Source organism: Rhopalosiphum maidis, chromosome 1 (genome assembly GCF_003676215.2).
Source record: "Rhopalosiphum maidis isolate BTI-1 chromosome 1, ASM367621v3, whole genome shotgun sequence".
NCBI classification, from domain to species: Eukaryota; Metazoa; Arthropoda; class Insecta; order Hemiptera; family Aphididae; genus Rhopalosiphum; species Rhopalosiphum maidis.
Genome location: NC_040877.1, coordinates 8,818,426 through 8,831,825, shown reverse-complemented (window position 1 = coordinate 8,831,825; position 13,400 = coordinate 8,818,426). Strand labels below are relative to the sequence as shown.

Genomic DNA, 13,400 nt, shown 5'->3' with positions numbered 1-13,400 from the left:
AGCTGTATATTTTTTAGTTTAAAAACTAAATTATTCTCAATTTTTCTGAATACAATTGTATATAATTTGTATATTCTTCAAATCATCTGTCCATTGAATATTCTTAGTACATGTAATTATCTTAAAATGTTAGTATGCAACAAATGTTCTGGATTAATTGGAGCCAATAGCTGTATAGTTACAATGCAACTTGATTTTAAACTAGCTATACATTATCAATTTATGAATAATGCATAATAGATCTATAATATTTCCAATCAATATACAATTGAACAAAAATTATATAGAACTGATAAAACTGAAATTAAATTTTTTTAAATACATTATTGTTATTATTTATTATAATTTTGACAGCTTTTTACAAAATTAGTAAAACTTACCAATAAATTATTGCAAGTTCCTAATAGGTCGCCAAGTAGTATTCACATGCGTAATACCAATTTAAATGAAACTTAGGTTTAAATAAGTAGTTAAACAAAATACGTCATAAAAATCTACTTATGATTACCCATCATAATTATTATAATTATATTACATTATATTAGAGATAAATGTTTCAATATTTAATTATATTATGAATGTTGGCGTATGAAGTGTTTACTCTTTACGTTAGTAATAAAAGTAATAAAATAATTGAATTTTTAATCACAGTAAAAACGACTTAAATTAAACTAAATGTCAAATAAATTTTATATTTATTTGTTTAAAAGTTATAGGACATTATTTGGTATATTAGCATAGGCCATAGCACTAATAAGTACATATTTGTATTATCTATTTTTATTGGGAATACCCAACGGTTTGATTCGATGAGAGTTTATCTGTGATTAAAGTATTGTCATTTGTCACGTGTAGTGGTTTAGGAAGTATTTTCATATTATGATATTATTATCATAATGAAACCACGATAATAAAAATTTAAAATGATAAGATCTGTTTCATCTGATTTATTATTAATCATAATTTGTGATATTACGAATAATATAGTGGCATAGTCCACAATAGCCCATAGTTCGTATTCCGTATTCGTATAGGTAGTAGGAGGTACAAATTAAACTACAAAGATATTAGTACCTTTGGTCGAACGATAACAGTTTATAATTTGAACTATTGTCTTTGCAAATAATAATTGTGTTCTAATCAATGTCTCACAGCCGTAATAACCTTTGGGACTAACACCTGAAAACCTCAAACCACCCAACTTTGAGCAGCTATAACTCGCGAACGGTTAAATGACAAATAATAATTTAAACAATAGAAATCATAAAAAAAATATCCCTACTATTTTTTAACATTTTAAGTATAGGTTGCCATTTGAAAATCAAAAGTTGATAGTTATTTCATTATTAAATATAAAGGTGAAACAAATTAAAATATTGTATAGTCTTAGAAAAGTATGAAACTAAATATTTTGAAAAAAAAAAATTTGAAAAAAATCAATACTTTTTGAAATATTGAGTGTTGTTTGATAAAAGAATCACTCTGTATATATATATATATGCGGTTCTTCCAATTTCTTTCACTCAGAATCGATTTTCATAATAACATGGTTTTGTATATTCTATACTCATATATTTTTATTATTATTATTAATAATATTTTAGTCAATACTAACCTACCATTTAACGGTGAGAATAATTTCGTGGTATAAATTTCAAAGCTTTAAAATTGTCATTCTTTATAAAATATAATAATGTACTCGTATGTAAGTTTCGAGATCTCACAAATAATATTTTTGAATTACTACAAAATAAGTAAAATTGTTATTCGTTGTTTAAATATTTAATTTAGTCAAAATGTAGACTTAAAATACCTATATAAAAATAATACTAACTTTATGTCTTAAATATTTTCAAAAATCTAACATTAAACTTTACTTATTAGTAACTTTGCACTACATTTTCAAACTTTCTGAGTGACTGAAAATTTTTTATTTACATATTTTTTTTAGATTTAAAACCAAAATAAATTTGAGAGTATTAAACGCTTAATAAAATTTAAAATATTTTGAAAATTATATTGTGTATAAATACAATTAAAGATATGAAGATTTTTAAGTGTTTACATTCATTTTTTTTTAAATTATGACAAAATAAAAAAATGTATTTTGTTAAAAACTAGCATTACTTAAAAATTCCCGTCCCCCATTATTTTATCGTCTCTCCTATTCATTAATAAAAATACTGGGAATTTTCACTATTGACCCCCCCCCAAAAAAAAAAAAAAAATTATCAGAAAGATTCAATTTCCTAACAGAAAATTGAGTTGGTATTGAAGTTAGAAATTTTAACGTTTTTGTTGATTTAAATGGTGACAACAATAAAAAAAAAAACTTATCATCGTAAAATCAATACATTCGTCACTCCGCTCAAAATCTAAAAATATCAATATCTAGGTTTTTTATTAATTAAATTACTGATTTATATGATTTAAAAATAATTACATAAATTACAATAACACTCTCTAATGTTCTTATATTTACCCCTACATTATGTTTTATATTAAATTAAAAACTTTAAATAATAATTAAATTGAGAAGTTTATATTTAAGTATAAGTAACTAAGAACAAATTTAACAGTACAATATTTCAACCAATATTTTTTTTTCTTAGTGTCATTTTCAATTTGTATTAGCTGTTGAAAAATTCCTAATAAATATATTTTGTTTATTTTAAAAAGTTATCATAAAATTGTTTAATTTGTTCGTATATTAATGTAAATACCACCATTTTAAGTCACCTAAAAATTCCGATGGGATCCTAATAAAAAAGATTTATTTATAATAAAAATGTATCATCTGTAGCTTCCGAGCCGGAAAAAATATTATATTTGTATGTATAAAAAAAAGGAAAACTGTAGTAGGTTTACCGATAACATATGTGTATTACAAATATATTTTAAATTTCAACAACTTGTCATATACCCACTGTTAATTAAAAATTTTTAACTGCGTATTATAGTAATTTTAATCAATAAATACTTTTTTTGTCGAATGAATAAGTACCTTTATTTACTAAGAGGACATTAATGAAATTTATTTATTGTCACTACCACAATCAGCCCAATACAAAAACAACTCATCACATTATATCTTATTTTCTTCTGAAACATTAGAGTAAGAGTAGCATAATATTTATAAACAAATCACTTCAAATAACAGTTGAAAACATTGTTCTATGTAGTATTTTGTTTAATATTATTATTTTATAAAAAAATTTCAAGATATTAATTATTATTGATATGAAAATTAAAATATATTTTCTCGTAGAATTATAAATGTTTATTGATTGAATTATTATGTTATAAATCCCTATTCATATGGCGTATGCTATATGTTTATGTTACTTATTATATTGTTCAATAGATAGCATATTTTCTGTTATTATACTACAATTTTCCTTTGTAAATAATAATTGTACCGTATACGGCACATCATGCAGTGTATGGTTAAATAATAACAAAAGTAATGAATTATTTTTTTCATCTATAATGTGATAACGATAATAGTACAATTTATTTTACAAACATTTTATTTCACTATGAGTTTAAACAATTTAAACTGAGAAAATTATATTTAATACATTATTTATTTTATAAATAAATTATAATATCAGGAATTTGTTTTGAATTTGTATATATTTTATGATATTTACCTAAACACATTGAAGTACAATTTTGAATCATGAAAAATAAAATTAAAATGTGACGAAAGTATAGGTAGTATAGGTAAGTATTTGATTCTGGTATGATTGTGACATTTTGCTATATTAAAGCTTACACTGTTGCTTTATTCAGTTTATTTAAAAAGGATGTACACATTTTAACGTTTTACGATTTATTCGTACAACGATTGTTGATTTTGACAGGTCTTCCCAATTGACATTTTCGTTTAATATTTCAAAAAGTAAACAAATCAATTGAAAAGTAGACCACTAAAAAAAAAACCTTTTAATTGGTTATTTTAAAACGTAATCGTTATTATTCGTTAAAATATTTTATTTCATAGAAATATTTATAAATAAAAAATTTTTATCGATGGTTTTAGTTGTTGGTTACAATGATAATGAAAAATATGATATTTTTTTACATACAATAAGAATTATTCGTGTAAATACATATAAACAATTTAAGCCTATTCTAAGATGAGTAAATTTTTATTCACAACATAATATTATCAAAATCGATTTTGTTAAAAATAGACATGGAATACATTTTAAAATATTCTCGACATTTTTGGAAGTTCTTTCTTGTATAGTAAATCGAATGAGAAACTAAAAAAATATTAACTCTCTTAAGTGTACCAATTAGATACAATTTTTAATTGAAATATGTAGTCTAACTATAGTAACTATAACTTTTGTTATACTTTATTCTACACGAAAAAATTATCACGGATAAAGTTGAAAATAAAAACATAATTTTAAGATAATTCATTGTATGCATGCTTCGCTTGAAAACCTGAAAAATAATTGAAAGTAAACTATGATACTTCTATACAAGACAAATTATTTGATTTCTTCGATGTCTCATTAACACATCTTGGATATCCATTTGAATTATTTATACACAATCAATTTCCATGTCTATTCAAATACAACGCTGCCAGATTAAAGCGAGAATCGTGTTTCCTGTCGAGCAGGTGATAGTGGTAGTAGAGCTGAATTGATATGTAATTTTATTACATTCGAAACGACCACGCCCTGGACGCAGTGTGTCTGTCACACAAATATATACAAATACGCCAAATACGCATTTTTGTCTTTTTTTCCCTACGGGGTCCTTTACTCAGTTGAAAAAAACCACCCGTTGACTTGTCACTGAGACACTTCATTTGCAGTGAACAGTAAAGTTATATACCTACCTAATAAGATAATTCTAATCCTTTTTTCTTTTACTCGCATTTTTGCAGTCACTTACTTTATTCTATATTTCATCAACTATAGTTTAAAGTAAAATACTAAAATCACAACTTAATTTTTTGTTTTTGTTTATGTACATGTAAAAAAGATAATCGATGAGTTTCATTATTTACTTTACAGTTAGAAAATTTAATTTGTTTGACACTCTAAAAACGTTGTTTCTCGATTTTTATATACATAACTCCCTAAACGTAATGAAAAACAAACCAAACCAAATTTAATTATATCAGTAAGTATTATTATTTTTGAATCAATTGTTGTTATTTTATTTAAAAACATTAAATTATAAATGTTTAATATTAAAATATATCTTTATTTGTACTGGATAAATATGTATTAACTATATTCTATTGTTGAACATGAGTTTAACTGAAAACACTAAAATATTTGAATTTTAATAAAACCATAAATTCGAAGGAAATTAAAGAAGGTATTATTTGATTTTCAATAAATAAAGAGCATTATTTTATAAAATTACTATGAATTATGAACATTAAACACATATTTTCAAACAAGATTATTTTACTCAAGTTGTTCTACTTCATAATTTAGTTCATTTCCATTATATATTTAATTATCTGCCTATAAATAACATAATATTTTAATGTTTTATGAAGTAGATATTTTTTTTTTAATCCAAGAACCATATTCACTATTATGATTTAAAAAGTTGAAAAATATTCGTTTTAAAAATAAACCATAAATTACTATAAAGTAAATTTAAAAAAAATAGAAGTTAAAAAAAATATTTATATCCCAAAACAACAAATTCATATTTAATAATATAAATATATTTATTTATTTAATAATGTTAATATACTTAATAAAAGTAGAAAACGCATTTTTTTTGTTTGACTTAATTGATTAAATATTAAATTATTTTCAAATTTAAATAATAAGAAAAAACCCATTTAAAACCTAAAGAAATAATTAAAAATCGATTTAACTCTTTTATTGAACCAGAAATAATTATTTATGTTTAGCTTTGTCCTAATTTAGACAATATTTCGAATATAATAAAAGGCTGATAATTTATAAGGCACAATTTCAAAATACACGAACATCAGTGTACATCTATAGATCAATATTTATAATAGTTTCTCTCTAGTAACTAATATAATGTTTTAAATGAAAATTTAAAATTTATGTATTTTTATCAACAAAATAATTTTAAATGCTTTTTAATGTCAATTTAGATAATTTTAATTTTAATTATCAAAAAAATAATAACTAATTTTAAAAATAACAGTGGTTTTATTTTCAATTTGATACGTTTATAAGTAATTCATTAATATTTTGGTATGATGAAATTCTAACACAAAATTATCAAATTTAATTATACATTATAATAACAATTTCAACAGTTTGTTATATACAACTGAATTCATAAAATAAACAAAAACTGTATTTAATTCAGGTTTAAATTACACAATCCGTCTCGTATGTGCGAATGGAAAACGAGAACTTCTAAAAAAAATTTATTGGTTAAAAAATAAATCGAAACAAATATATTTTATTACTACCTACTCGAATATTTGAGAGGGAATGAATTGAGAAGAATAAGAATACCCTCAAGGGTACTGACCGAACATTGTATTGCTTTTTGTTGAACTTAATTAACTACTATGAAGTAGAATCCTTACATTTCTTTAAAACGATACAAACGAAAAAAGTTCTTCTTCGAAAAAACAATACACTATTACCATGATAGGCGTTAAAATCAACAGTCGTAAAACGAATTTATTGCACATCACTCTATTTTTTTCTGGTATTCTACTTGAACCATTATTCTATACTATGTTACATTTTTACTGCTCTTTTATAGCTCTTATTTAATACTTAAACCATTGATGGATTGAAAAACGATATCGCTAAGATTTATGATGACTGCTAGACCTTACCAATTTTCAGATTTCTATCAGTAATATAAAATCCAAGATTTAAAATAAAAATATATTTTATCACGTGTGAATAAGATTGGTATATTTTTTAATCGAATAGGTACTAATAAATTAATTTCAAAACATGCTATAATATAATTTTCTAAACATTTACGAAAAACCTACATCATAAAATACAATAATATTAATCCAACTAATCAATTTATAATTAATGAATTAAAAATTAAGTATGGTTTAATATTACATTTTACATATTAATCTTTATTACAGAATATGAATTTCTTATCATAACTATTATTCAAGTAAATTAAAAATATAATTGATAATAACAGCATACATTCATAAAACATTTCACATAGAAAAATCACGCCTCGGGAAAAAAAACAGGCTTAAAGTTTAAACAATTTAAATTAGTGCAGATTATACATCTTATTTATCAAAAACATTGATTAAATTATCCATTCATTAACTATACTAAAAAATAGTACTTTAAATAATTGGTACTTTAGTCTTATTATTTAAATATTATGATTTATACAAGAATATTTTTAACAACATAATTATTTAGTAAATATATGTAATTTGTCTTACAAAAATGTATGAATATTCAAGTTTATTTGTCTATCATCACTTTTTGGAGCAGTAAAAATTTAATGATGGTTTTCTAGTAAAAAATTTGCTATAGTAGGTACTTTGCTATATCATAGTAGATTAATTCTCAAGATTTTTTAAAAAAAATCAGATTAATTCTAAAAATTATTTAAAAAAACGGGAAAATTAAAATCGATTATGTTTTATTAAATAACTGTAGCCCATAAATAATTGAATGTTTTAATGTCCACCAAATATTTTAAATAGAAATTACGAATAAACGTAAAAACTCGAAATTTTACCAAGTGTTTAAATTATCCTTTTTTAAGAACGATATAATTTTCTTTTTAAGCTATTTATAGACAATTAAAATCTTCAATTATTTTTTTTTAGTTTTTTATAAATGTCCATAGTAATTTTTTATGTAAAAAAACTTTAAAATGTAATACTAAGTTCCTCATAAATTGTTATTATTATTATAAATGAAAAAATTTGAGTGTAAAAATGTACTGGTTCCGATTTTCCCACTTTTTATATTTGTGTATACATTTTAGTTTTTAAATTTAAAATGCCAAAGAAAATAATTACATTTTTAAAAAATATTTTGATTATTTTAATTATTAGGAAACAGGTTTAAATGCAAATTGCCTTTTTTTCTGAATGGCCGAAAACATTGCTTTCAAAGCACAAAGTTCATTTTATACATCAAGGAATTAAAAAATGTAACTTTGCATTTTATGATATTTTTAGTGCATTTTTTATGTTTTTAAGTCATTAATACGTGTATGGGAATTGATAAAATTTGATAAAAATTAAGCAGCACTTAATTATACAGTGCTATTATGAAACACAAAGTAAAATTATAACGAATGTATCTATAAAAACTGTATATTCATTTTTTGAAAGAATTTTCAAAGTAAATTTTAAACATTTATCAATGTTAAAAATAATTTTTAGAACATTTTTTTAGTGTCTTTTAAAAAAAAATCTGTTATGAGTGCATTAAATAGTATTTTTTTAAAGAATTTTTCTTGTTTTTTAGAGCATTTAAATCCGTTCTCTAAAAATTATTATTTATGGTTTTATTATGATGAGATTTACTACATAATACAGTCATATTACAGACGCTTTTAGACATAATACCCATATACTTATCGAATATCATATTTATAAATTATCTCGTATAAATCTGATAAACAATATGATTGGTTAATAATCATATATTATTATTAATCGACATTAACGTACCTATATAGATCGACATATTAATTATCTATTATTTTAATTTCTTTAACACATTTTCAGTTTATTGAACATTTCTTTTTTTGGCTTCTTTAGTACTTTTTATTATAAATTCTGATACGTCCTAGCTTCAGCTTCAAATCTTTTTAGTATAAAATGGTTTAATATTAAATTTAAATTTAACATATCCATTACAGTTATCTATGGTGGTACACTGAATAGATACAGAAAAGTGACTTCTTCGATTTTTTTAAAGCAAATCTCAATGGTAAAATTAAAACCAAGGCGTTATGATATAATATATTGTGATTGTATAGGTTTCCAAGCCAGACAAACTATTCCTACCTACTATTTGAGATTCTGACGTTTTGAAACGTTGATTTCTATTTATTATTTTTTTTTTTTTTGTGAAATGCTAATTTGTGGAAGTGTGCTTTTTATACAATTCCGCGTACCGGAAACCTTGAGAAATCACGAAGATGGTTTTCCAATCAGCTGTCTATCTTCCTTGTATCTCACTTAATATAGACGGATATTAACTGAAAGAAGTACTACCTCATTTTTAGAGATTAGGAGAATTAATTTAATATAAAATCCTCAAAAAAAAAAAAAAAACAAAGTACCTTTCGTTGTATTATTTATACTGCAAAGTGCAGATTTTACTGTGATACACTTAAATCGAATACTGAATACAAAATGGGTTTACAGATATTATAACGCCACTAAGACCAATCATCAATATACAACGAGTATATTCGCATTAAGTATAACTACCTACTAAAAACGACTGCAGTTCAGTTTTAGTATCTGTAGCTATAGCTTTGAACAAGTTACATTAATACCGTAACAACATCTGCACACCACGTCTATGAAGAATTATCCGTAAACATCAAAACTTTAGTTTGTAAATATGTATGGATAAAAAAGTTCTGAACTTAAACTTCGGCTACACCAACAGAATCTTCTATAAAATTATAAAGTACTATTTAATAACAATTATTATTATTATTGTGTAAGTTTAAAGCTGTAAAAACTTATCATTTTTTTTTACTCTTTATTTGTTATACTCAATAAACCACTATTTTTATCCAACCTCATAAGTTATATTGTTATAATATTCAATTTTAAAGGACTAAATACATGTAGGTAACATTACATTAATATTATAAGACGGTCGTTAATTGGTTCACATTTTATCAATTTGCTCCGTATACAATATTTGTTTACATTTTATTATACGAATGGGCCACAAATGTATAACACAAAAAATTTATGAATTTAAACCATTTATAAATTTTATAACCGATAAAATGTAAAAAAAAATGTGTTAATAAATATACAATATAAAACAATAATTTTTAAAATAATAATTATTATTTTTTTAAATAATGTGATACAATTTCACAAATTCAAATCTGGTTTTCCCCTACTTCGTAATTTTTAATTTCATCAAAAATATTATTAATTTAAATTAAGGTTTTTTAAGATATTAGCTTTATCACCGGATCTAACTGATATAAATAATACAATAATAGTATCCCAATTTCCGAGTGCTCATATTATGCATTATAATACATCATTTTTTTCGAATTTAATTAGATATAATGATCAATAATTAAAATAATTATTTATACAAATATAATAACTAATAAATGTTAGACTAAAATCAAATTAATTTATATTTATTTACATCCTAGCATAATAATATTTTAACGTTTCAACTTAGTATACCTAATAATAATTTATGAATTGTATTTTTGACCAATTATAAAGTTTTAAGCAGTTTACAGTAGGTAGATTTTATATATACTTAAAATATAATATTATTTATGTATATATATATACATTTATTAAAAACATTTAACCATGTAATCTCGTTAACATCAACTACACTAAGTATTTATCATTATAATACTCGTAAATCCATATATTATCGTTTATATTAAATTATAAATTTACCGATATACAGTGATGAGTCATTGCACTTTAGAAAAAAAATCTTAATAAAGCTTAATTTAACCAAAATTATTTTAAAAATTAAGAAAAAACATTTGCTATATATCATTCAGATATAAGTAAGCACTGATAAAATCGTTTAAAACCAAACCCTCTGTAAATTAAGAAATCTCAATTATAGTAGTACCACTAATACTTCAAAAAGAGAAAAAATTAAAAGTAATAATAATTTTAAACTATTGAATAATCAAAATCTTTCGGGTTTCTTTCAGAATTTAAAATTAAAAACTACTTTTCCATTAACAAAATAAATATGCTTAAAATAAAAAAATCATTAATTATGCAAATATCTTTTTCATCTTTAACTCAACAAATCATAAAATTTATAAACATTATTTGAATAAATAATAATTATTATTACCCAAAAGCCTTTTGAAATATCAAGTGTATAATAAACACATATATTGTATATACATATATATATATATGTGTATTAGGTATGCACGTATTACTATTAACAATTAGTGAAAATATATAATTATATAATTTATAATGTAAAATATAAAACCATGGTTCACTTCTAGTTATTTTTTATTTATAAATTTCATTAATATATTAGTAGACACTGTTTTAGTTTCAGGTACCAGGAATTCTAGTGAGTTTCTAGAAGTTTATATTTGTAAAATCAAAAAAATATTATAAGTATACTTATTGATAGTAATGCATTCTTTTCTATATCCAATTTTAAATAATAAGTGAAAGTTTCACTATAATTTAAATACTTAACAATCTGTATGTTATACAATGTTATTTATTTAAATAACACTTTATAAATTTAAAATAATAAAACATTAAAATTCACTTATTGGAATTATATACTTAAATGTATTATTATAAAAAAACGTATTATGTAGCATACATCTAAAAGTGTTTTTATTTAAATTTTAAAGAAGAAAATTGTTTACAATACTCACATCTGTACGAATTTATTCAATAAAACAACATGTTTAAAAAATAAAATAAATCAATGCTATGACAAATAGTATATAACAGTCATTTAAAATAAACTGTGGTATTAAAATAGAACAAAACCAATGATTAGTCTATGTATTTAAATTGATACATTTTATGCAAATTTCCCCTATCAACGTATAAACAAGTAATTTTTGTTAAACTAGTACGTACGCTAGAAATATATTTATAATTAGAACCACAATTCTTTAATTAAAAGACTTCTAAAACAATTTAAAAGAAGCCATACATTTTTTACATACATTTTTTTCTAATTAAAACCAAAATTATTGTTAGTTCTTATACAAAATATTTAGAACAGTTTTATATTTCAACAATCGAATACTTATCAATTTAATAATTAGTAGGTTTATCAATTAATTAATTTCTTAAAATGTTCTAAAAATAATATTAAATTTTATTTATGTCAATAATGTATACTGTAGCTATAGCTAATTCATGAAATATATTCAATTATCATTTTGTACAGTTGTATTGATACATATGTACAATTATATGACATTAACACTTAGAATTAATTGACTAAATGCAAACCATAAAAAATAAAAATGTTTTTAATTACTTGTACAGTGTACAATATACAAATAAGTTATAACTTATAAGCTATGTTAAAACTATAAAATTTAATAATATTTGACAAAAATATACTACTCATTAGTTATTATATACAATACATTTTGTTAAATATAACAATATTATAAAAAATATTTATAAGGTATTTATTAATGTTTTCAATTCAGTACCTACTTGCAATTATTTCATAAACATTATATTTGAAGCATCTACACAAAAATTTCAAAAAATATGTATATAATTATACTATCAAAAATTGTCTGTAACAACTAAAATTTAGTAAAATGACACAAATACTATTCCTAAATTGTAATTTTAAGGAGATTAAATGAAAGTTTTGAAATACTTTTAACCTCTCGATGACAATTAGGTATTTTCCAAGACCCTTGTTCTATTAAACACGTAGGTATAAAATATAGACATTATTTTATAGGTATGTATAATTATAAATGTAATTTGTTTGATTAAAATTGGATGAAATAATTAACATTATACGGATAAATACGTAGAAATCAATTTCAAGAAAAAATAACTCTAGTAATAATCTATTGGGAGTTGTAAATCACATTCAAGCATCTGAAGAAATAATTAAATTTCTTTAAAAGTTCTATCCTGGCAATAACGGAATTTCCCAAGACAATAGTTATAACACACGTCGACAATGTTAAGCCTACCTTTACTTATTGCACAAAACTAATACTACTCTATAGTTTGTAAATTAAGCGGGTTTGAATTAAAACCCTATTTTAAAATATCCATTTTAGAATTTATTTAAGTAGTTTTATTAATAAATATACTTAAAATTTTTATTTTTAAATGTTATAAGTAACAACTGTGAGAAAATCCATTGTTTAAAGGTAACAAGAAGGGTATTTTCCAGGACTTTTTTTTTATTCTAAATCATTAAAAACTCCGGACTACGTTTGCATTACGTCGGAGCTACCTATCTAAGTTTTAAAAGCACTTCAATAAATCAAAAACAATAAAAGTGATAATCTTTTTTTTGTTCAAAATGTATATAATTGGTTTTTTTCTTATATTAATTGATAGATACTTGTTATCCCCATCAATATGGTACATACAAATATAATTAATATATAATCTAATAAATATCTTCTAGTTATGAAGAGCCCGGGAACGAACAGAGTAGTAGTTTTTGTTGGATGATTTCGTTTAGGGATATTTG

The 13,400-nt window shown here is 22.2% G+C and overlaps 1 protein-coding gene across 1 annotated transcript in view; it reads right to left on the bottom strand.

Moving 5' to 3' along the window:
- The window catches only part of LOC113548959 (prolyl endopeptidase FAP-like), a 230,699-nt gene that overhangs the window by 202,106 nt on the left and 15,193 nt on the right, over positions 1–13,400 (bottom strand).